General features: G+C 43.5%; 1 gene segment (V, D, J or C); it reads left to right on the top strand.

Annotated features, from left to right (window-relative positions):
- Positions 1 to 6,336: 6,336 nt before the first annotated feature.
- LOC306643750 (immunoglobulin kappa variable 2-29-like) overlaps positions 6,337 to 27,080 on the top strand; it is a 458,283-nt gene continuing 437,539 nt past the window's right edge. Inside the window, exons 1-2 of the V gene segment in view lie at positions 6,337 to 6,405; positions 6,791 to 6,872.

The following is a 27,080-nucleotide window of genomic DNA, read 5'->3' as shown; positions in this document are numbered from 1 at the left end:
TGACCATAGCTCCTGTCTTCTGAGCCCTATTTGTGACTTGGCTGCTGCCATCTGTGAACAGGACGGCTTCAGCCTCAAAGGAATGTGGGTCAGTCAGGCCTCCCTGAGCTCACCTGGTCAGGCATATCCTCACAGTCCTGTAGTGACCAGTGTGGATGCTCTTGGGCTTCAGCCAGGCTGTGTTGAGGGCCCTGTGGGGACAAAGGTGAGTCTAGGTGGTCAAGAAGCACTCTGACATTGAATAATGTGACTAGCCTCCCATCTATCTAGTGCTGCATTTAGGAGGGTCTCTGCACAGCGTGGGGTTGTCACTGAGAGGGAGTGTCCCAAGGTTAACTCATCCCCTCTCAGACCATAAGGGCAGTGGCTGCTATGATACCTAAGTGGGAAGGCCATCCAGAGGCCACTGGGTTTAATCTTTTGGAAGAGATAAGCATAGGCCTTTTAGGCCCTGGATCTTGGGTCACAACCCACTTAACAACTTTGTTTTGTTTTTGGTTTTGTTTTTCTTTTTTTCCATAAACAAATGGCTTAATGACATCACTTTGAAGTTAAATTTTGTCTCTTTTTAGACATCATTTTATAAAATGTACATATATTGTTTCCTGAGCCTATATGAATGTTAGTTAACATGACATTGTATTTAAAATATGAATTAAAGAAAAACTGACAGAGCCTTTAAGGTTTATGTGTGGAAAACAGGCAAGTTTTCATGGTTTATATTATTACCCTTCAGTTGAGCAGGATCTCATTATGATTTACAAATACATTTACATTTTTATCTCAATGTAAAAGGTAACATAAGGTGTACATTTGGTTACAAAACATTAAATTGTGGCGGGCGAAACCCGGGGCCCAGGGTTATGCCACGTGCATCTAAAGATGGTGACTGGCAGAGAGCAAACGGCCTCCTGATTATGCTTGGAGAATGGCAGGAAGCGTTTACAATTGGCTGCATGATAATCAGTTCTGCCGCCTAGCGCGTGGACAGATATACTTTACATGTATGCTTGAGCAAGTGATCACTTGACCTTTAACAGGATTGGATGGACATTTCTGGTTACAATTGCTTATGCATGAGACTGCTTATCTATTGAGGGTGTTATTTGAATAAAGTAGAAGCTGCTTGATGAACCTCTGAAGTGTATGTGTCTTTCATCCCGCTGGTTGGGCCGTAAGAGAAGCGGCTACGGAGCTGCTTGGAGCAACCCAGGCTAGAAGTGGCGGTTTTCCATAAGAGTGGTGTGAGCTGCTTGCAGCAAGCCAGGCAAAGAAGTAGCAGTTTTCTGTATTAAATGATATAAATGAATTTTTTTAAAAAATTTTTATCCTTATAAGTCTAAAATCAATATTTAGACTACTTTAGTTTGGAGAACACCAGCTTGATAAAATGTTTCCTTAGCCTTTTATGTTAAAGGTTTGTATGCATGGGAGATATGAACATATTTAATATGCAAAGAAGAATAATAGCACCACAGTTACATTGATGTCTTTATACTCACCAGGCTGAGTATCTAAAGGAAAATTTAGATTTTGTAATAGAGTACAATACTCTAAAATAACATTTGTTGTTTAACCAGAGTTGTACAAAACCTAATTTTTAAGACTACTATTTTGAGAAGGTAATACAACACACACAATGTTAAGAGTAAATTAGTTTTAAGAAATCCTTATCATTTTAACATATAGATTTAACTGTCATTTATATCAGTACATTAATATTTGACATTAGGGAAAAACCTTGAGTAGCTTTAACTGATTGGGATCCATATATATATATATATATATATATATATATATATATAACTAACTTAGTTATGCACAAACCTTTTTATCACTTAATTAGACCCTCTGTTGTTTACCATTACTTTACCAGATAAAATATTTTCTTACCTAGGAATGTTTTCCTTTTTTTTTTTTTTTTTTACTAAATATATTTTACATATAGAACTCTTTAATTTTTTTTATAAGTTTGGCAACCTTCATTACCTTAGGGTCAGAATCTTGGCTGACTTGAGTTGTATCCTTAATGCACTTTCACAACCATTTTGTAGGGTTCAGAACTACATCCAGACATTGGGCTCCATATGGGAAATGATCAAGATGTCCAGGCCGACCAGCTCCCGTATTTCACACCTTCTGGCAATTCAGAGATCCACAGTCTCCCATTTGGCCATCCCACATTGAATTGGGTCACTCTAAGTCACATAAGGTTTGGAGGCCTCCCGGTGTTAAAAGCACCCCATAATCAACATGGAACTCTGATGGGAATTTGTTAAAATACATTCAAGAGGATCAGATGCCCAGCAAGACTGGTTAGATCACATGGTAGAACTAAGGGTTAGAGCAAAGGCAGAAATGGGGTAAACTCACAGACAAAAATCTAACCAGTGAGACAGTGAGTCACTGATGGTCCCACCAGTCAGGGAGAGAAAAAGGTTTTCTCCCCAGGGCAACAATGAGGGAGCATCATCAGGGACAACTAGAAAAATATGTGATCAACTAAAGACAATTTTTCAAGAAAAGCAGAGACTCTCTCCTCCCATCCCAGTCTGCACACCATCATCACCACCTATTTATCAGAGGGCCTGAGCCAAGCTGACCCCTGTCAAAAAACCAACTAACTGAAACACATATGAGGCTTTACTATCAACCTAGTTGACATACCTCTGACTCTCCATTCACTGGAGGTGAAACACCACAGAGGATTTAGCACCAACCTAGTTGACACACCTCTGGGCTTTACGTTCACACCAAATGTAGAGAACAAATAAGGAACCTCCCAGCATGTCATCTCATCTGTCTCCTCTTCATGCTGGGCTTAAATCAGTCATCATGTCTGATCCAAACCATAGCAAAACCACAGTGGAGGGCACTCCTCTGTGTGTGTGGGGTCATGGTCCTGGGCAGCTAATAGCCACAGCCTGGACTCTGATTTATATCTCACTGGGGCCTCCAAATCTTAAGGTGACTTTCCAGTAAATCAAATAAAACTCTGGGTCCTTTTGAAATAAAGGACAAAGGATATATTTTGGTCATGGCCAGGGAAGCTGAAAGCAAGTAGTTCTGCAGTCTCCAACACCCCCAAGGGGGTCAACTGCCCCTTAAACCTGGAAAACGACAAAGAAGGGAGAAAGGGGGGTGGGAGTTGCAACCACAGGTTACATGAAACATGATTTCTCAGAAATCCTCAGCACACGTTCAGAAGGGCAAGCTCACATTTCATAAGTCAAGGATATGGTGGTCAGTGTCCAAGGGGGGATGGGGAAGTGGTAGCTTACATGGAAGGGGGCTCATGAAGAAAAAGGGACAAATGCACACAGGATGAGTTGTCTGAACAAGATAGGGTCAGCTTAGCTTAATGCTCCAATCAGCCCACAGGGAGCTTCTATTGTAATGCAAAAATAACTTGAAAGAGACTCAGTACCCAAATCATGAAGCTTACATGATTAATACTGATCAAATCATAAAACATGCTGGAAAAAAACAAAGTATGTAAAGAGAAGAGGACAGAGCAGGAAGGAGAGAGGGAGACAATTGGGGAAGAGGAACAGAAACAATGTCTTGAAAATACTAAACAGCAATTTTCAACCTAAAATCCTGTAGCCACAAAATTGAGGTTTCAAAGTAAATATAGAAACGTTTTCACACAAAACCTGGAGAACACATCCTGATTTGCTCAGGACAGGAAATGGCCCCATGACTCTTCCAGGCAAAGGCAGGTGGCAGCACAGCAAAGCCTCCATTGCACAGAGGAGGTAAAACAAGGAAAGAGTGACAAAACTGCCTTTTCTTATATAAATGTCTTTAATGTGTAATCAACTGTGGAATCCCAACTATACCAGGGCATCATGGGGTGTGTAGCATCCAAGAGTCAAATGCCTGACAAAAGCACATTTAAAACCCCTTTCCTGCAGAATCATGGGGCAGAGAATGCTGAGAGGAAGCTCCAGGCAGGAGGCCTCCAGGGGAGAGTCAGGAACAAGCTCAGCCTCCCTGAGGCCCAGTGCCCTGCCTCCCAAATCCACTCCAGTTGTTCAACACTCTCCCTCCACATAGGACAGGGCTGGCCTCTTCCCAAGCCAGTGCTAGAAATTATCTGTGAGTGACCTGAGAGGCCAGGACACTAAGAGTCTTGCCTGCTGAGCACTCTGGGAGGAGAACTGCTCCAGAGGATCCCAGAGGACACTTGGGGAGGACTCTCAAGCAGCTAGAGCAGGGCACAGTGAGAACCCCACACCCTGGCCAATGGCAGCATTAACTGGCCAATGTAGGGGAGGCCCCTGGAGATCCAGCAGAGAAGTCTCTCCATGCTGCACCTGTGGCTCACGTCCCACACACCTTCAGACACACCTGGAGCCAGAATGACCCAGGAAGCCACTCCTGATTCCTCACTCAGAGAAACAGTGGGAGAGTGAAAAACTATGGTTTAAGCTGCTGGTTGGGGCAATGTTTTACCCAGAAACACACAGCGCATGCAGAGGAACAGAAAGAACTTCCACAAAGTATTGACAACAGTGCTTCACTGGAAAAATATACACATTGACAACCGGTACAAAGTATGAGAACCTTACGTAGGTTAGATTATGTGAGTTTTCCTGACAAAATTCAAAATTGTTCTTTGTTATCTAGTCTATCGTTTGTCTTGTTAAACTGTGATTTTTTTTTTTTAAGAGAAGGGTTTTCCTCACAGGTAAAGCTCTTCAATGATAATCACTCACTTTCCTCCAGCCACAGCGAAGGCCATGGTCTCCACATGGTACAAACAAAAGGGGACACAGCCTCCCCAACCTGAGTCCCTGCATGACAGTTTAAAGCAGCCCCTGTGTGACACTGCAGGACAAAGCCTGGGCAAGATTAGTTGGAGTCAACTATGACACTTCAGACAGTGGTGACCTCCTCACTCCATGAGTGCCATGAAGGCACAAAAGAAAACCTGAGTGGCTGCAGGGAGACACCAGGGTGTCCTCTTCTCTTCCTATAATGCTGCTGTCTTACCAGGTAAAAGATGTGAAACTACATTCATGCTTGGAACACATCAGCCTTTCAAGGGCTGAGGCCTTAGTGAGAATTTTTGCAGGTTCATTTTGCCCTCTTGTGGGCAAAAGTGGGACATCTTAGCACAGAATTAAGTGAGAGGAACCTCAAGATGAGCCACCTGGGTGTCCACAGGATCCTGTGCCCTCTGCTCTTCATCCTGATGTTCTACAGCTCCAAGAGGACAGCACACCCACTTGTCCATATCGATGACACAGACACTCCAACCAAGAGAGAAGCTCAGAAACGAGCTGCCATGCCTGGGAACCAGGGAAGAGGCCAGAACAGAAATGTCTAACCAGGTCACCCATTGAATTCAGGAGAGCTGAGGCCAAAACTAGGTGTCAAGTCCTAATCATGTGTCCATCCTCCTCCACTTCCAAGCCCAGAAAAGCAGACGTGTAGAAGACATTCTATGTGACTTGTGGTACATGTGGTCCAGGGTCTCTGACAAGGAACAGCGAAGGGAGGAAGGAATTATCTCTCATCTATAAGAAGAAATAACAGAAACTTCCCTTGTCCACTCTCTCCAATGGCCTCAAGGTGTTCTTCTCTTGGGAAGTGGTCAGATGACTATGAGTGTCATGGATGGAGTTGACTAGGACAGGATGTCCACAAACTTATAGACCTAGCTCCCAGGAATTTCACACTCACTGCCCCAGGTGGACATGTCCCTTCTCCTCTGAACTTGGGCAGGGCTCCTGGATCTCCAGGTGAAACACAGGCATCTTTCCACCAGCTCCTTTTGACCCTTGTGCTCCAGTTTCATTCACTAGGACAGGAACAGGTGATGGCTAACACTGCCCCTGACATTCTTCTATTTCTCAGGTCACAGCAGATACCAGAAGCTCTGCAACTTCCGCAACTCCATGTTGTGGGCAGAAAAATTTCAGAAAATCAATACCTGTGAGGTGGGACTTGTAGCCTGTCTCCTTAGCTGGTAGGGAGCCAGCAGGATGGCCTTTCCCTCTGAAGGACTGTCCTGCAGACAACATCCATAGTCCTGGATCTGTGCTATCTTAGGGTGGCAGGTCTAGGGCAAGATGACCACCACAGAGCCAGGCTTCCATGATGGGCCTCCTGTCCACACCACAGGCAGCCTGGGCAGTTTCTGTACAGTATTTTCTCCAAATGTAGAGACATTATTTGTCCCCTGGGCTCACAAGGCAGGCCCCACCCTCCCTCACTCTCTCCACCCCAGCACCCACCAGGACATTTGCATGCTGCTCCCTGAGGAGGACCTGCCTACAAGGCTGACATAAAAGCTCAGCTCTAAACTGGCCTTCACTCACCAGGACTCCTCAGCTCACATTCTCAAAATGAGGCTCCCTGCTCAGCTCCTGGGGCTGCTGATGCTCTGGATCCCTGGTGAGGACAGAGGGATGAGGAAGAAGTGGGAGGGAGCTGAGCCCTGTGGCCCCCATCTTTCCATGTGTGCTCTGTTCACATGAGAGATGAGCAGGTCTACCCTCCAGGATGGGGCAGGTGATTTTGATTAATATGAGATAGAAGAAGAAGGATGAAGCAACCTGCCTCTGATCAAGATTGTCACAATGAAAGAGAAAGATGCTGTAGAAAAATTAAAAAGAGAGTGTCATACTTACAAAACTGAAGTCCTTTTAAAAAAAAATTGATACTTGTGTTATGTAACTTGTATTAAAATTAACTCATTTGGAAAAAAGAAAAAAAAGACAAATCTAATATTAATCATTATGAGACTACATAATCTTGATTTTCTCTGTCATTATTTCAGGATCCAGTGGGGACATTGTGCTGACCCAGACTCCACTCTCCCTGCCTGTCACCCCTGGACAGTCAGCCTCCATCTCCTGCAGGTCTAGTCAAAGCCTCCTAAGCAGTGATGGGAACACTTATTTGTATTGGTTAGTACACAAGCCAGGCCAGTCTCCACAGGGCCTAATATATTGGGTTTCCAACAAGTTCACTGGGGTTCCAGATAGGTTCAGTGGTAGTGGGTCAGGGACAGACTTCACACTGAAAATCAGCAGGGTGGAGCCTGAGGATGCTGGAGTCTATTACTGTGGGCAATATTTACAATATCCTCCCACAGTGGTGCAGCCCTGAACAAAAACCTCCTGCCTGGGTAGCCCAGCTGCCACATGTGCTGCTGGTCTGGCAGCAGCTTAGCAGATGCTCTGAGTGTGTGAGAGGAAGACGCTGGGGACTCAGGGCACAGGGTGCAGCTGAGGGCTGTGGACCACAACTGGCTCAGCCACAGCTCAGGCCAAACCCATTCATGGCCCTGTCAGCTGCAGCAGCCTGGCCTGTCACATGGAGAACAGGAGCAGAGGGGTCCAGGCACCTCTGATGAACAGACAGGATGAGCATGAACACTGCCCATTGAGCAGGACCTGTGTCCTGGGTGAGATTCCAACAAAGGGGTTTGATGTTATAGGGAATTCTTATGGTCCCTCCATGCTGTGATGGGCTGACAGATCTGACTCCATGAGAATGTCATAGGCCAGACTCTATGGTAAATGACTACACAGACTCCATTTTGCTCTGAGACTCCATGTTATGTAGGAAATAAGCTTCTCCCATGGGAACACCTGCCTCTGTGCCTATCATCAGTTATGTGGTATGACATGTTTATTAATAAACAATGTCAACTCCTATGTAGTAAAGAATTGCTCTTTTTTGATTCCTATTGCTCCTAAACAATGTACCACGTGAACAGTGATTGTGTGGATGTTAGCAATCATTCTTTAGTTTGTACCTAGGAAAGGGTCATTCTGACCCACTTCCCCCTCTTTCGATGATCTCATGATGTTAATGTGTAATTTCGAATCATAGCAACAGACACTTAAGATTAATGTGATTTTTGGTATAAGGACCCCTACAACCCTGTGGTCAGGGCTGTTCTCCCAATAGCCATTTTTTGGGGCATTGTGTGAGACAGTCAGCTGGCCAGCTTACTAAAGACTCTCAAATTTGGACTTCTCAGTGGTGATCGGTCTGTTCTTAAGTTGCGCCCCATAACATTTGGAGGCCCCAGTGAGATTCTTGCTGCCTGGTGGGTAACCACTTCTCACCACTGACCTGGAAACTCCTGCGAAGGGGAGAGGCCACAGAGTTGCTCCTAGGGGAAGGCCTCTGAGAGACATTCCTCACCCCCAGGCTGCACGGTCTGTGGAGCTCCGCCCCAGGACTAAACTAAATTCTCTGAGTCACCTGTTTCTGCACCCCAGGGGGACTGATAAGTCTGTTTCTGGTGGATCCACATCTGGGGACTCTGAGGAAGGCTGGACACAGCATTACTTCCCGAGTCTGGGACTGGCAAGACGTTGCTCAGTCCCTCTGGTCTGGAATCTGGAGTGGCCACTTGTCTGCATCTTTGGTGTTTTACCTGTTCTGTGTTTTTTTGTCCTTTTCTTTTTTTTTGTTGGCCTTAAGTGTAAGCCTGGGTCAGTCTCCCTCACCTCAGTCATGTGCTCCCCTCCAGAGCATGTTAACTGATTTCCAGGAATTCCAGAAGAGAGCCAGTGACTACGGAACCTACTGTGATGTCTTTTCTCTCTCTAAATTTTGTGAGAGAGAATGACCAAATTTGGAGGTCAGATGGCCCCCTCAGGGGACCACCAAATTGTCTTTGGGCAGCCTGAACAATCTGATCAAATGTTTTATAGTCAAATTTGAAAAAAAAATGGTTTAAAAGGTTTTTAACCTTGTTCACCTTAGTGAACATTAAAATATAAACTGCCAATTGGAACTTCCAACTATTGGAGTTGGTCCACCAAAATGCCAGGCTAAAATTTTAATGGCTGCTCTTCAAGCGACCAGGAAAACCAGTTTAGAACAAGACCCCAACCTGAGGGGGCTCTCCCAAAGAGACCAATGGAAGCAGCTCCCTTGATGTCTCTTCAGGAAACTCCTTCAGGAAGGGGTAGGGCATAACCTTGTCTATATTCTCTTAATTCTTTTTCATCTCAGGATGGAGGCCAAAAAGACTTTTAAAATTCTATTGTTTTTGAGTTCATAACTTTGTCTGGTGCACCTAGGTTAATTTTCAATCAAACCTATTTTATCCAAATATAAAGATTTTCTTAATGCTCTGTTTCATTCAGAGGCCAGTTAACAAGGGTTAACTCTCAGTCTAATGGGTTTTAAGAAATAAGCTGTAAGGTCTTTGTCCATCTGTTTATTTTATGTATATGTACACCGGTGTATTGTCATGTCTACATATATTTGGTACCAAAATTGACATATGAGCTCATAAATTAATTTTTTTAAAAAAAATGGATCCAAATATTTTTGATTCACATGATTTAAAAGGTTTTTAAATTGGGTAAACAAAAATATGGCTTTCAAATTACTAACACAGTTTTGTTTCCAGGTGGTCAAAAAATACATAAATTGTTAATTTTATAAAATGTCTAATATCCATTGTTTCTAGGTTTTTCTTCAACAGGAAAGAAATGACTGATATGGCTCAATACAATTCTCTGATAACTTGGCTTTTAAAAAATAACTAAATTAGATTTAACATATATGGGATTGATCATAGATGTGTTTGTTAGAGACTTAAAACATTTTTGGTGTTTTCATAAATTGGTAAATAAAAAAAGGGTTTAAATTTACTTTATGTTATCACTAAAAACATGATTACTAAAAGTTTTAACAGGTATTATTCTATATAAAGGGTCCAAAAGTTTCAACTGTATTTAAATAGAGTTCTGTAAGTAACAAAGTATTTCATCGGATTAAAATGGAGTAATTTATCTGAAATCAGAAATTTATAAAGTTTGTTTCAGAATATAAATTTTTAAAAGGGGATCAACAGATAAAAACATGACAAGGTTTTAGATATAAAAATATATTTAATAAAAATATTTCTAGATAAAAAAGACTATGTGATAAAATAATGCTGTAATACATCTGAGTAAACAACAAGAGTGTCTAAGTGATTAAAAAATGTTAATTAAGAGTAAATTTTAAAAGGTTTACATGTATATGTAAGTAACACAACAGTTAAAACTATTCAAGTTTTTTTCCGAAGGTCAAATATTAATGTACTGATATAAACCAAAGTTCAGTCTCTATGCTGAAATGACCAATAATTCTGAAAGCATTCATTTACTCTTAACATTGTATCTGTTAAGTTTTATTCTCTAGAACAGCTAGTCTTAAAAATTGGGGGTTTGTACAATTCTGGTTAAACAGCAACTGTTATTTTAGAGTATTGTACTACATTACAAAGTCTAAATTTTATTTAAAAGTTAAATATGGTTAATATAAAAACATCAATGCAATTATGATTCTGTTACTCCTTTTTGTGTTCATATCTCCCAGGTATACAAGTCTTTAAAAGGTTTAAAAGAACATTTTATCAAGCTGGTATTCTCCAACCTAAAGTTGTAATGGTAATTTTAAACATATCAGAATAAGTAATTTTATTGGGGACTTATTTATATCATTTAGTGTTCTGTAACTGGACCTTAACGTTATGTTACCTTCTGCACTGGGATAAAAATGTAAATGTATTTCTAAAAGATAATGAGAGCCTGATATGTTTAAAAGTTAATATCATAAAACAGGAAAAACATTTTGCCACTTTACTGAACAAAAGAAAAATTAAAAGCTCTCTCACCTTTCTTTGATTCATGTTTTAGGTGTAATATCATACTCTGTTAATTAACATTCATATAGCCTTAGGAAACAATATATGTAAACTTTATAAAATGATATTTAAAAAAAGATAAAGATCAGCTTCAGAACTAGACCACTTTATCTAAGATTTATGAAGAGCCTTACCTTAGATAAGGAGCTGCTTCCTACCTTACTACATGTTACAATGGCTCCAAAATAAGTCAGACTTTAGCTCATAAGTTATATTCTAAAGATTGATTTTTTCTTATAAAATTACTGTCATCTCAAACATGGAATATAATATATAGCTCAGCCAAAATTTAAGACAGCTATTACACAACTAAATATGTTTTACTTTTTTAATTCCATTTTGTATTTTCCTTGTAAACTCTGTAACTTTTGACTGATTAATGTTTTACAGAGGTACTGCTTCAAGAACAATCTAAATTAATTTGTGATATTAAGTCATCACTTATAGGACAGATAATATAGACCCCAGTTTAATAAAAATTGGTAAATAACTATAAAGTCATAAACATTAAAGTTAAAACCCAGTACTCTTACTGTATGACTGGTGAAACTGACTTGCTGGGTGTTTAAGATCAAAACCTAAAGATTGAGATTAAAATAAAGGGGTCAAGAGAGTCAATATTTGGCTCTTGCCCTCAGAGTCAGCCTAAACCCAGGGAACAAGAGAACTTCTCTAAGGAGCTTTGCAACTCTGGGCCACACGACCTTCCCATCAGGGGGACTGATGAGACCACTAGAGGATGAAAAGCCAATCAGTGTGTCTGCTGCAGAGGAGGGTCCTTGGGAAAGGGAGCCATTCCTAATGCTTCCAAAGGAAGCCACCTCATCAAGGAGACCCTACCAGGTGAATGGCACTAAAGGACCTAAGAAGCTGCTCTCAAGTTCCCCAAGAGTAACCCCTGTGGGAACTCAGCAGATAGGAGCAAGGTCAATTTGACCAGCTTGATCTTAAATACCTAGCAAAAACAGTTAAAACCAAAACACAGTCATTCCTGGACATTTTAAAAACTAAACAAGAGTTATTGTAATGTAACTTGAGATGTACACTTATGGTAGCCCCCCCAAAATAAGTAAGACTAGAGGTAACAAAAAAGATTCTTAGACAAAAATGCCTGATAACTATCAAGAGAAACTGCCAGAGTTATAAGTTTTTAGTCAGTTTTTGTCATTCCTATTGCTCCTAAACAATGCACCATGTGAACAGTGATTGTGTGGATGTTAGCAACCATTCTTTAGTTTGTACCTAAGGTAAGGGTCATTCTGATCCACTTCCTCCTTTTTTGATGATCTCATGATGTTAATGTGTAATTACAAATCATAGCAACAGACACTTATGATTAATGTGATTTTTGGTATAAGAACCCCTACAACCCTGTGGTCAGGGCTGTTCTCCCAATAGCCATTTTTTGGGGCAATGTGTGACACAGTCAGCTGGCCAGCTTACTAAAGACTCTCAAATTTGGACTTCTCAGTAGTGATAGGTCTGTTCTTAAGTTGCGCCCCATAACACATGCTTGGGAAATCTGGTCTTTGTGAAATTGGGATTCAGATCTAATTACAGACACCAACAATGTTTGCAATCATTAATAACAGGAAAATTATGAAAATAGCTCTTAAGTTGTCACTCAACCTTGCATTTCTCTTACTATTGCAGCATTCAGCTCAGAGACAGTGAAGATGCAGGTTCCACCCCCTGCCTGTCACCTCTCCACTGCCTGCCAACACCTTGAGAAGGATCAGAGTTGGAAAAGTGACTCAGTCTCCTAGAGGGTGGATGTGACCCTGGTGATGAAGACCAGGTGCAGGTAATAGGGCCCATGGTCCATGCAGTGAAAGCCAAGCTCCAGTTCTTATTCAGGTTTCATTTTATATGAGAAGATTAACTTATGTGGAACAAAATGTATTCACAATTCTTTAAGTTTATAAAGGAATTTCTTGAGTAAGTAATTCTGAAAATATTTGGAATTCCAGGTGAAGGATGACATTGTGGCAGAGGGAAACTGATTAAAAGCAGGCAGCTGGCAGCAGTGAGAAGTAAAAAAATAAAAAGTGATGGCAAAGCTGTACTGCCTACTGGCTGTGTGAAGAAATTCAAGTTCCATGAGTGAACACAGTGAGTCAGGTACCTTACCTAAAATTAGCATCATAGAGAGAGGGTCCCTGGATTGAGGATTTAACAGTTCTTGAAATATCCATGAAGTATAAGAGTGCTCATGCATATGAGTTATTTCTGGAAAAATACAGAGTTGTTCTTTTGTTTTCTCTTTCAGAATTTGCCCTGGTAAAGTGTGGTTTCTGAAGAATCCAGTTTTCTGTAACAGGTAAAAAATGTCTTGAGTACATCACCTGCTTTGCTGGCCTCCTTTCCAGCAGAAACAGCTTGAGGCCATGGGTTCCACATGGTGCAAACACAAGGGCACAGAGCCTCCCCAGCCTGGGCTCCTGCCTGCCGGTGTGGAGCAGCCCCTGCCCAGCCCTGGAGGACACAGTCTGTGCAAGATTCTCTGGTGGATCTCTGACATGTGGGCCAAAGAGACATCCTCATACCCTGAGTGCTATGAAGGCGCAAAAGAAAACCTGAGTGGCTGCAGGGAGAGACCACAGTGTCCTCTTCACTTCCTATAATGCTGCTGTCTTACCAGGTAAAAATGTGAAACTACACTCATGCATGAAACAGATCACCTGTTCAAAGCCTGAGGCCTGAGTGAGGATTTTGCAGGTTCATGTCGCCATCTTGTGGACAAAAATAGGACACCTTAGCACAGAACTAAGTGAGAGGAACCAGAAGGTGAGCCCCCTGGGTGTCCACAGGATCCTGTACCCTCTGTCTCCACACTGATGTTCTTCAGCTCCAAGAGGACAGCACACCCACCTGTCCATCTTGATGACACAGACACTCCAACCCAGAAAGGAGCTCAGAAACCAGCTGTCATGCCTGGGAACCAGGGAAGAGGCCAGAACAGAAATGTCTAACCAGGTCACTCACTGAGTTCAGGAGAGCTGAGGCCAAAACCAGGAGTCAGCTGCTAATCTCCTGCCCCATCCTCCTTCTCCAGTCAAGTTGCCAGAAAGACAGAAGGATAAAAGACATACATTATAAAATTTTTAAAATACTCTCAATTTATTTAAGAAGATGCTTTAAAATGAGGCTTCTTTTGTCCTCTAAGATCAGTGTAAAGTGAGTAAATTCCTCCCTTTCACCACTCTTGTCTCTTGGACAACTTTGAAACTAAGCTTGTAAACTTGTCTTTTTCTCATAATAAATAACAAAATTTGTGCCCTTTATTCTGAATGTGTGTGTAAACTTAAACATAACACTTCATCCATGAGACATTCAAGTGAAAGCTCACTGCAGAAAGATGCTGCATGAGGTTGCAAAGCTTCTCAGTGCCTAGTCTCTCCAACTTATGTACTACAGCTTTACCCACCCCAACTTCCCAAGAGCAATGAAGAATCCTCCCACTAGTGGCAGCCATGAGCAGCAACACCAGAGTCTGCAGTAGCATCCAGACCCCACCAGGAGCAATGCCTGGTGTCCCCTGGGCTCTCCAGCTCAGGACCATGGTCCAGACACTTTCTCATGCAGGTCACAGAGCTCCCAAACAGCTTCAGGATCTGAAGGGAACTGTCAAAGGCCAGTGCTCACTGCTGCCACCTGCTGGGAAGGTCCCCACACTGCATGTTCTCCAAAATGTCCCTCCTTCGAGGAAGGTTGCCCTCCTTCTCCTGAAGCCCTCCTGTGATGCTGAGCCAAGCTGCAGAGCTGCTTCAGCATCTCACGGTGTTGAGCTATGCAGAGCCCCACCCCTCACCAGTGCTTTGTCTTCATCTTCATGTAGGAAACGGGCTCACACAGAATATGTGACTTTGCCTGGTCCATCCTATGAGATTCCTAGTGCTCTGCCCTCATGGGAGACACACTCCTGACAGCCCAGGGCAGACAGCGTCACACACTGGTTGATCTGTGCACTGCAGCAGCTTGCTGTCTGCTGCTGAGATGGTCTTTAACTACCAGCTGACCACACTTCTCTCACCTTCCATGTCTGGCTGGTGATAGAGAAAAAAAAATACAAAGGTGGAAGTGTCTCTGAAAACCACAATGCCACAGTCCAAACCCTTCCTTATTGATATGTCTTTCTGCACAATATAGATTCTGTGTTTCTCATAAGTCTTACTTTTAATTACTGAAATGTTTTTGCATTCATTTTAATTTTTAACATTGCATTAACATATGATTTTTGCAAATACACTCGAGGACCGCCTAACATTGGCCTCCAAGGCAAATGCTTCCCTGGCCTCAGCCTGTTCTGCAGCATGTACTAGGATGCCAAGAGCACAGGTGAGTTCTAAACACCAGACCCCTGGCTTCCTGATGAGGAGACTGGCCTTGGAGCAGGTGCCTACTCATGGAAGATGCAGGGCTGCAGCTCCCCCTGGGAGGGACTGTGCTGTGTGCTAAGTTTCTGCCTTTTTCTGCCACTGAGCTCCTCTGGACCTGTCCACACTACACAATCCTTGCTGAACTCATGACCAGTAAGAAGAATAAAATGATGGCATTTCCTGGTGAATGGACACAGCTAGAGAGCATCATACTAACTGAAATAAGCCAGACTCAGAAAGTCAAGGATCCAATGTTGTCTCCCCTGTGTAAATTCCAGAGCAAAGGAAGGTCAAAAAGCATGGAATCAGATGCCATAAGGACACAGCGAAGAACAGTGGAGAAGGAGACAGAGATGGAGGGATGTTAGAGAACAAGAAAGGGAGGAAATGTGGGATGGATGTGACCACATCACACCTTATGCATGGACACAGCATTAGTACTGACAGTCATAATCTGCCATGGCCTCAGGAGGCTGCTGATGGTGAGAGTGAAAGGTGTCCCTGACCCACTGCCACTGATCCTCAGTGGAACCCAGGTTGCCTGTGGGATGCCCAGGAGGTGATCAGCTTAGGAGCCTGTCCTGGCTTCTGCTGTACCAGGCCAAGTCGTCCTTATGATCAGAATCCCATAAGAGACTCTGGCTGGACTTGCAGCTGATGGTGACCCTCTCTCCTGCAGACACAGCCAAGGAACATGGAGTCTGAGTCATCATGATGTCCCCTGAGGAACCTGAAATTAGGATTGATAATAATCAAACAAGCACACACCATCATACACCATATCATAGGCTACATAGAATGTGTTTTCTAATGATAATTCATGATTCAATTAGATTCATAAATAGACATCGTTTCACACTGTCATAATCTTTAAATAACATTATAAGTAATTGAAATAATTTTTATACCACGACATATTTCTGATCACATGGTGACACTTTTAAATTCCTCACCAGAGGCCCAGAGCCACAGAAACATGCACACCTGGGTCTGGGACACCATCCCCCTGTCCCCACCTTCCTGATGAGCTCAGGCCTCATGCAATGTCTGCATTTATACAACGTGGGCAGTTGGGTGGGGCCTTCAGCAACCTGTGCAAAGCAGTCAGCACACAGGGGAGGGAAAGGCCTGGACTGTGCTGGGGAAGGATCTGATATCAATCAAGAGCCAAATGACCAGCAAATGTTGAGAAGGGTGCAGAAAACATGGAACTCAACATGCAAGATGAAAGAGAAGCGTGACTAGATGAGTAAAAGAACAGAGAAGTTTGAATCAAACGTGTGATTCTGCATTGAGTTTTCAGAACTGAGAGGCACCTACCTCACATGAACCATCTGGTGAAATGATAAAAATGCCAGAAAAACTGCAAATCAACACGCAAAACAGCAAGATGGAGGGAGGGAGGGAGGAAGATGGTGGAAAGGGTAAAGAAGAAAGGGGGATAAAGAGAAGTGACAGCCTTGGGATCAGTTTCCATCACCTGTGACCAGGACAGGCCTGGGCTGCAGGCACCTTGGCCCTGAGGCTCTGAGCAGCACTGCCCACACCAGAGCTCCAGGACCTGGCTCTGCAGCCACAGCCAGAAGGCAGCCCACCACCCACTCCTGGGGAGGCCGGCAGGACCCCTTCGGGGCAGGGGTCCGGCTCTCAGCTAGACTCATTGTGAATCAGGATGCTGCACACCACCCCCCCAGGACCGCCAAGAGGGCAGCAGGCTCTGAGTACCTGGGAGATGGAGAGGTAGCAGCAGAATGTCCCTGGGCAGCTGGGGCTGCCCCCATTCTGCCAAGGGTGCTCTTTCAAAGAGCATGATGGACAGGGGAAGGCCCCAACCTGCCTCAGTCCAGCCTCACTGCTGAGCAGACACGGGGACCCTCTGAGGAGGCAGGGACACCCCAGCCTCTCCAGTCCTCCCACGTGGTTCTGGAAGGCCCCAGAGACCACAGATCAGAGCTTTCTGCCTCCAAACTCAGAGGATAACTTGAGTGGGAATGAGAACAACAGAAACAATACAGTGGAGAGTCCTGCCAGGTGTCAGATTTGGATCTGTGAAAGCATATTGAGAAAGAAATTATAAAATGACATGATGGGCCAGGACATGAAACTAAAAATTAAACACAATAATCAACTAAATATTATTGACACCTGGGATATTCCACATCCAAACAATTATTTAATTCACTGTGGAAGTTTACCATTAAACCAGAAATACTATTGAATACCAAATAGGCATTAATTTTTGCACCTAATGAATGTGATCTCCTGTTTTTTTATCCCATACAGTCAATATGGTGAAATCATTTTCTCAGTTATGAGAATTAAAATAAATTTATGTATTCAGACTCACATTTCATCTGGGACTTCTCAGTACTGCAACATGAGACCACACAGTCCCAGGACAGAGGAAGTTTCTAATGTCCAGAGAATGTATGTGAAAGATCAGCAATTCTCCTGTACCCACTGCCTACCAAGCTGTCCTGCCCTCTGGACTTTGTCCAACTCTACATTCTTGCTTTCTTGTTCCTAAGATGAACTCCAACCCATTTTCTTTAATTTCATTTTCCTCTGCTCATTAACATGAGGTAGAATGGAGAATTGAGTCTCCAGAATCCAGAATGCCACCACACAAACCAACCTGCTCCCCAGAGGGCTTGGAGGGAAGCTGCACACTCAGGGCAGGAGGACATCTGTGGCTACAGATGCTATTGGTACTAGTAAAACCATGACAGGGCCTTTGCTGGACAGGGCCTACAAACCAAGTCCACACTGTGGAGAGGTGTGTCTGTGACCTAGGTTGTCTGGAAGAGAAACTCAGCCTTGCTGACTAAAAACAACACAAGCCCAGTGTCTCCAGCTTTGGAGGACAAAGGCTAAAATGAATGTCCCTGTTCAGTGACCCAGAACCCACTCCCAAAAGACTCCTCTTGGAGTAAGGCCCAGGATTGCCTCAGACAGATGCAATCACCCTAATACATAGAGAGAGTGGCCCCAGTCCTATTCTAGCTCAGGGATCTACAGAATACCAGCAACTGGCTGGCCAGTGTCTCTGACATGAACAGCACAGAGAGGAGGAATTTTTGATATTTAATGAGAAACAACTAGCTGGGTGCAGAGGCTCACACCTGTAATCCTAGAGTCTTGAGAGGCTGAGGCAGGAGGACCATGAATTCAAACCCAAACTCAGCAAAATCAGTCCCTAAGCAACACAGTAAGACCTTCACTCTAAAGAAAATACAAATAGGGCTGAGTATGTGACTCAGTGGTCGAATGACCCTGAGTTCAATTCCTGGTACCCAACAACCCTCAATGAGAAAGAAATAACACAGAATCCTCCATTGTCCACTCTGCCCTGTGGTCTCAAGGCGTTCTGCTCTTGGAGATGTTTATGGATGACTCTGAGTGTCACACACATGGACTAGGACAGGGTGCCCACCAGAACATAGATGCAGCTCCCGAGAATTTCACACACACTGCTTCAGATGGACATGTCCCTTCTCCTCTGGCCTTGGGCAGGGCTGCTGGGTCTCCAGCTAAAACACAGATTTCTTTCTCACCAACTTCTTTTGACCCTTGTGCTCTTATTTCCTTCACTAGTCCAGGAATGTCAGGACAATGTCTAACACTGTCCCTGAAGTTCTTGTATTTCTCCAGGTGACAGGAGACATCAAGACCTCTGGAAACAGCTGAACTCAATGCTGAGGCTGGAAGAAAATGGGAAGATTTATACTTGTGATTTAAGACTTGTCACCTTCTCTCATTAGCTGGGAGAAAGCCAGCAAGGGGGGACATTCACCTCTCAGGAGCTGCACTGCAGGCAACATCCATAACCTTGGGTCTGTACTGTTAGGGTGGCAGGCACTGTTCCCATAACCTCCCACAGAGACACGCTTCCATGAGGGGCTCTCCTACCTATGACACAGACAGTGGGGGTTCCTATTCTACTAGTTTTTTTTCTCCAAATATACCAAGACGTTTGATGTCCCCACCCTCCCTCACTGTGTCCACCCCGCTACCCACCAGGAAATTTGCATGCTGCTCCTTGGGGAGGACCTGCCTGCAAGGCTGACATAAAAGCTCAGCTCTAACCTGGCCTTCACTCACCAGGACTCCTCAGCTCACCTTCTCAAAATGAGGCTCCCTGCTCAGTTCCTGGGGCTGCTGATGCTCTGGATCCCTGGTGAGGAAAGAGGGGATGAGGAAGGAGAAGGGGGAGGGAGGTGAGCCCTGGGCCCCCATTCTGCCCACGTGTGCTCTGTCAATGTGAAAGGTGAGCAGGTCTATCATCCAGAATGAAGTAGGTGATTTGATTAATATGAGATAAAGACAGAAGGATCAAGCAACCTGACTCTGATCAAGATTGTCACAAAGAAAGAGGAAAAAGCTGTAGGTAACTTAAAGAGAGTCTAAGGTAGCTGACAAAACTCAAGTCCTTTAAAAAATTGATACTTCTCTTGTATAACTCAAAAAAATTAACTCATTTGAAAAAAGGGAAGAAAAGACAAATCAAATATGTGTAACATGAGACTACATAACCTTGAATTTCTCTGTCATTTCTTTAGTATACAGTACAGATATCGTACTGACCCAGACTCATCTCTCTGAACTTGTCACCCCTGGACATTCAGCCTCCATCTCCTGCAGGTCCACTCAGAGCCTCCCACACAGTGATGGGAAAACTTATTAGTATTGGTTTGTACACAAGCCAGGCCAGTCTCCATGAGACTAATATATCAGGTTTCCAACTGGGACACAGGGGTCCCAGACAGGTTCAGTGGCAATGGGTCAGGGACAGACTTCACACTGAAAATCAGCAGGGTGGAGGCTGAGGATGCTGGAGTCTATTACTGTGCACAAGGTTTACAACATCCTCCCACAGTGGTGCAGCCCTGAACAAAAACCTCCTTCCTGGGTGGCCCAGCTACCACATGCGCTGCTGCTCTGGAAGCAGCTCAGCAGATTCTCTGAGTGTGTGAGAGGAAGATGCTGGGGACTCAGGGAACAGGGTGCAGCTGAGGGGTGTGGACCATGACTGGCTCAGCCACAACTCAGGCCAAACCCTGTCAGCTGCAGCAGCCTGGCCTGCCATGTGGAGGACAGGAGCAGATGGGTCCAGGCACCTTCTGATGAACAGACCAGATGAGTGTGAACACTTCCCACTGGGCAGGACCTGGGCCTGGGAAAGACTCTGGCACAGGGGGCGATGGTCTAGGGAACATCTAGAGTTTCCCTGGTGCTTGAAAATTCTGTTCTTTCTGAAATCAGGGTATAGCCTCATCACACACTCAAAAAGGAATTACCCTACAATAACTAATGAAAGAAAATCATGAAAATATCTTTTTAATGTGGCTATCAATCTTCCATTAATAATTTTTCCAGAATCCACCAGGGATACCATGATGGTGCAGACAGCGGTCTCCCTGCCTGCCACCCCTCGACTTCCTGCCTCTATCTTGGGAAGTATGTGTTGCAAAAGGCCCTCATAAGTCACCTAGATGATGTAAGGTTTTGCCTGAGCTGGGAACCTGGGCTTAATGCAGACTCTGGGTCTCTACTGCCTGTATGGGTCCTAAACATCCTGGCAAGCTGACCCTCAGGTCAACTCACATGTTCCTATGAGGTCAGCAGGGCACAGGTGAGCTTCCAAAAGGGGAATTTACACCACTCAGATGCCTGGGCATAACTTGAGGGAGATGGTCCCTCAGGAGAGTCTTTATGGTCAAGGTGAAGGTGCTATTGACCACAAGGCAGATCTTGCCTGGGAAGGTCAGCAGAAGATACAGTGAAGGCCCTGGTCCATACCACAGGCCCACAGAGACCACAAGCAGGCAGCATCCTGGAAGAATCCATGGCAATGGGGGAGGTTTCCTCTGCTTTCTGACCCAGCCTCCTCTCCCTTCCCTGAGCACAGCTCATGTACATGGACAATCCCAGCCTGTACTCAAGTGCTCAGCTCCTGTTGCATCTGTTAAGTAGGCTCCATGCAAATGCCCAGATCAGCTGGGCTCTTCCCTATGCTCCAACACTGATCTACACCTGAAACCCACATTTGAAATATTCTCTCAGGAAATGTGAGGTAACAATCCCTGCAAGATTATAAAAGCATGTATAATTAACAAGTTACCATGAGGGAAAATAATAAGAAAGTGATTAATGCACAGTAAATGGAGAAAGCAGAGAAATGGACCACAAAACAGGTGGGAAAGTAGAAACAATAAATGAAATTAAGCACCAGGAATCTCCTTCAATAATGAGAATAGATGAACCTGAATGGACTTGAAGATGCTGGTAGGAGAGCAGAGCATTCCAGCCACCAGCTGGAATTCCAGGTAAGGAGCAGCCACCACCAAAGCCTGAGCCAACTGAACCTCAAAAACTCCCTTGACCCCATCAGGGAAGTGAGGCCCCAGGGTCAGACACTGCCCAAGACTGGGGAGGCAGAGGGCAGAAGGCAGAGGGCAGATGCAGGGAATCACCCTCACCAGAGCAGACACCCACAGGCAGGAGTCCCTAAGACACAGGGACCAGGGCAGGAAAACCTGACCTGTAACTGACAGGTGGCTGGAGGCTTAAACTAGAAACTAAGAAGTTACAAACCTCAATTCACTGCATCTTCAGCACCTCAGTCACCCCCTCCTCATGCACTTTCTCCCTGGGATTTAAGATCTCACTCCCTCCTGCCACTCCCACTCCCCCGGGGCCCCATCTCAATTACCTTCCTGGTCTGTCATCTCCATACTGTCCCTGAACTCAGGCCCTGGGCTGCTACAAAGCCATCAGCAAATACGGAAGCAAATGACCTGGACAGTGGGTGCTGAGCAGTGAGTGAACCCAGAGATAAGGACACTGACAATCCTGCTGCTGACCACTCTGGGAGCAGACTTGCTCCAGAGGAAGGCAGAGAACACATGGGGAGGACCCCCAGGCACCCCAGGGCAGGGCACAGTGAGAACCCAGGCCCTGGCCAATTGCAGCATCCACTGGTCAATGTAGGGGAGGCCCCTGGAGATCCAGCAGAGAATTCTCTCCATGCTGCACCTGTGGCTCACGTCCCACACACCTGAAGTCACTCCTGATTCCTCACTCACAGATAAGTGGGGAGAGTCAAAGGGTTTTACACAGAAATACACAGTGTATGCAGAGGACTAGTAAGAAGTACAACAAATAATTGAAAAAACTACAATTTTATTGACTGCATAGAGTAACAGTGCTTCCCTGGGTTTACCTAACACTGAATTACCCCTCATAACATTAGCACCACACAAAGAGGTTAGCTTATGTACCTTTTTTGTCCAAATAAAGAGATGTTTGATTTTATCTTTTCTACTCTTTGACTTGGTACACACTAAATTTATTTCTTTTCTTTTTACAAAAATGTTTTCTGTACCAGGATTTTAAAAAAAAGCATTCAATAAGTCACTGCCTTTCCAGGACACTTTCCCACAGCCCAGTGACAGGTCATGTGCTCCACCTGGTGCAAACACAAGGAGACAGAGATTTTTCAGCCTCTGTGGAGTAAAAATGGCTGAAACTGTCCCAGACATAAGGAAGAATATGGACCTTCAGGATGCTAAGAATGTAAGTCCCAAATAGAAACAACCAAAGAAGGTCACACTACAATGTTATAAAGAAAGGATTGAAACAAAGATAGAGACACTTTTGAAAGGAAAAGAAAAAAAGGAGCCCCTTGACATTCTAGGGAACTTCCATAGGGCTATCAGAGACATCTCAGAAGATCTATGCAGAAAGGAGGAAAGAGAATAATACATGCAATGCTACAGAAAAAATTTAGCCAAAATAACCAATGACCCCTCTCTTCCCCATGCAATTTCTAAGCTGACTTTAAAGATGTATTGAAGGGCTGTGGAGACAGCATTAATATGAGATAGAAGACTGTAGGTCAAGCAACCTGGCTCTGATCAAGATTGTCAAAAAGAGAGAGGAAGATGCTATAGGAAAATTAAAGAGAGGCAGTCATAGCTGGAAAAAACTCAAGTCCTTTTAAAAATAGATCTTGTGTTGTACAATTCAAAATAAAAATTAACTCATTTAGAAAAAGAAAGAAAAGGGAATGGTTTCAGTTTTTCTCCATTAAGAATGATGTTGGCCATGGGCTTAGCACAAATAGCCTTTACAATGTTCAGGTATGTTCCTATTATCCCTATTTTTTCTAGTGTTTTCAGCATGAAGGGGTGTTGTATATTGTCAAATGCTTTTTCTGCATCAATTGAAATAACCATATGATTCTTATCTTTAAGTCTATTGACATGATGGATTATGTTGATTGATTTACGGATGTTAAACCATCCTTGCATTCCAGGAATGAACCCCACTTCATCGTGGTGCACAATTTTCTTAATATGTTTTTGGATACGGTTTGCCAATATTTTGTTAAGGAACTTAGCATCTATATTCATCAAGGATATTGGTCTAAAATTTTCTTTCCTTGATGAGTCTTTTCCTGGTTTGGGTATGAGCGTGATGTTAGCTTCATAGAATGAGTTCGGTAGGGTACACTCCTTTTCTCTTTCCTGGAAAACTTTGAGAAGTATTGGAATGAGTTCTTTTGTGAAGGTCTTGTAGAATTCAGCTGAGAATCCATCTGGTCCTGGGCTTTTCTTGGATGGTAGATTTTTAATGTCTTCTTCAATTTCATTGCTTGATATTGATCTGTTTAAATCATTTTTGTCTTCCTGGTTCAGTTTGGGAGGAGCATATGTCCCTAGAAATTTGTCAATGTCTTCGGTACTTTCTATTTTGTTGGAATACAGATTTTCAAAGTAGCTTCTCATTATGTTCTGTATCTCAGTGGTGTCTGTTGTGATATTTCCTTTTGCAGAACAAAACAGGGATGTCCTCTTTCACCACTTCTATTCAACATTGTTCTCGAAACTCTAGCCAGAGCAATTAGGCAGACTAAAGAAATTAAAGGGATACGAATAGGAAAAGAGGAACTTAAGCTGTCACCATTTGTGGATGGTACGATTCTATATTTAGAGGATCCAAAAACCTCCTCCAGAAAACTTCTAGACCTCATCAAGGAATTCAGCAAAATATCAGGCTATAAAATCAACATGCATAAATCTACATCATTTTTATAGGCAAGCGATGAAACAGCTGAAAGGAAAATGAGGAAAACAACTCCATTTGCAATAGCCTCAAAAAAAATAAAATACTTGGGTATCAATCTAACCAAAGAGGTAAAAGACCTCTACAATGAAAACTACAAAACACTGAAGAAAGAAATTAAAAAAGACCTTAGAAGCTGGAAAGTTCTCCCATGTTCTTGGTCAGGCAAAATTAATATTGTCAAAATGGCCATACTACCAAAAGTGCTGTACAGATTCAATGCAATTCCAATTAAAATCCCAATGATGTACCTCACAGAAATAGAGCAAGCATTCATGAAATTCATCTGGAAGAATAAGAAACCCAGAATAGCTAAAGCAATCCTTAGCAGGAAGAATGAAATAGGGGGTATTGCAATACCAGATCTTCAACTATACTACAAACCAATAGTAACAAAAACAACATGGTTTTGGCACCAAAATAGACAGGTAGATCAATGGTACAGAATAGAGGACATGGACACAAACAAAAATAATTACAATTTTCTCATACTAGACAAAGGTGCCAAAAATATGCAATGGAGAAAAGATAGCCTCTTCAACAAATGGTGCTGGGAAAACTGGAAATGCATATGCAATGGAATGAAAATAAACTCCTGTCTCTCACCCTGCACAAAACTCAACTCACAGTGGATCAAGGACCTTGAAATCAGACCAGAGACCCTGCATCTTATAGAAGAAAAAATAGGTCCAAATCTTCACCTTGTTGGCTTAGGATCAGACTTCCTTAACAGGACGCCCATAGCACAAGAAATAAAAGCAAGAATCAATAACTGGGACAGATTCAAACTAAATAGCTTTCTCTCAGCAAAGGAAACTATCAGCAATGTGAAGAGAGAGCATACAGAGTAGGAGAATATCTTTGCCTCTCATACTTCAGATAGAGCACTAATTTCCAGAATATATAAAGAACTCAAGAAACTCTACACCAAGAATGCAAATAACCCAATCAACAAATGGGCTAAGGATATGAACAGACACTTCACAGAAGAAGATCTACAAGCAATCAACAGATATATGAAAAAATGTTCAACAGCTTTAGTAAAAAGAGAAATGCAAATCAAAACTACACTAAGATTCCATCTCACCCCAATTAGAATGGCGATTATCAAGAATACAAGCAACAATAGGTGTTGGAGAGGATGTGGGGAAAAAGGTACCCTCATACATTGCTGATGGGACTGCAAATTAGTGCAGCCACTCTGGAAAGCAGTGTGGAGATTCCTTAAAAAACTTGGAATGGACCTACCTTTTGACCCAGCTATCCCACTCCTCCGCCTATACCCAAAGGACTTAAAATCAGCACACTCCAGAGATACAGCCACATCAATGTTCATAGCAGCTCAATTCACAATAGCCAGACTATGGAACCAACCTAGATGCCCTTCAATTGATGAATGCATAAAGAAACTGTGGTATATATATACAATGGAATATTACTCAGCTATAAAGAATAATAAAATTATGGCATTTGCAGGCAAATGGATGAAATTGGAGAATATCATGCTAAGTGAGATAAGCCAATCTCAAAACTCCAAAAGAGGAATGATCTCACTGATAAGCAGGTGATAACACTTAATGGGGGGTGGGAGGGGGACAAGAATGGAGGAAGGAGGGACTGTATAGAGGGAAAAGAGAGGTGGGAAAGGTGGGGGGGAAGAAAGAAAATAATGGAATGAAATAAACATCATTACTCTATGTAAATTTATGAATATGCAAATGGTATGCTGTTACTCCATGTACAAACAGAAACAATATGTATCCCATTTGTATACAAAAAAATAAATTAAAATTAAAAAATAAAACAATAAAAAAATTTTTTAAAAGTCTCAAAAAAAAAGACAAATCAAATATATTTCGTAACAGGACTACCTATGCTTGCACTTCTCTGTCATTATTTCAGGATTGAGTGGGGATAATTTGCTGACCCAGTCTCCTCTCTCCCTGCCCGTCACCCTTAGACAGTTAGCCCCCATCTCCTGCAGGTCCACTCAGAGCCTCCTACACAGTGATGGGAAACCTTATTTATATCGGTTTGAACACAAGCCAGGCCAGTCTGTACAGAGACTAATACATCATGTTTCCAACCAGTACACCGGAATCCCAGACTGGTTCAGTGGCAGTGGGTCAGGGACAGACTTCACACTGAAAATCAGCAGGGTGGAGGCTGAGGATGCTGGAGTCTATTACTGCTGGCAAGTTTTACAATCTCCTCCCACAGTGGTGCAGCCCCAAACAAAAACCCCTGCCTGGGTGGTCCACCTGCAACATGTGCTGCTGGTCTGGCAGCAGCTCAGCAGATGCTCTGAATGTGTGAGAGGAAGATGCTGGGGACTCAGGGAACAGGGTGCTATTGAGGGCAGTGGACCATGACTGCCTCAGCCACAGCTCAGGCCAAACCCATTCATGGCCCTGTCAGCTGCAGCAGCCTGGCCTGGCACATGGAGGACAGGAGCAGAGTGATCCAGGCACTTTATGATGAACAGACAGGATGAGTGTGAACACTGCCCATTGAGCAGGACCTGTGCCATGGGCAAGACTCTGGCACAGGAGGACGATGGTGTGGAAACATCTAGAGGTCACCTGGTGCTTGAAAATTCTGTTCTTTCTGAAATTGGGATATAGCCTCATCACTAACTCCAAAGGAGTTACCCTGCAATAACTAAGGAAAGGAAAATCATGAAAATGTTTTTTAAGTGGCAATCGATCTGCCATTTCTCATTATTCCAGGATCCACCAGGGACACTGCGATGATACAGACTGCAGTCACCCAGCCTGTCACCACTCAATTGCCTGCCTCCATCTTGGGAAGGATCTGAGTATGAAAAGGCCCTCATTAGTCACCTAGAGGGAGGAAGGTTTTGCCTGAGCTGGGAACCTGGGCTTAATGCAGATTCTGGG

This window comes from Sciurus vulgaris (assembly GCF_902686455.1).
Source record: "Sciurus vulgaris genome assembly, chromosome: 14".
Lineage (NCBI taxonomy): Eukaryota > Metazoa > Chordata > Mammalia > Rodentia > Sciuridae > Sciurus > Sciurus vulgaris.
This window is presented reverse-complemented; position numbering and strand designations above follow the sequence as displayed.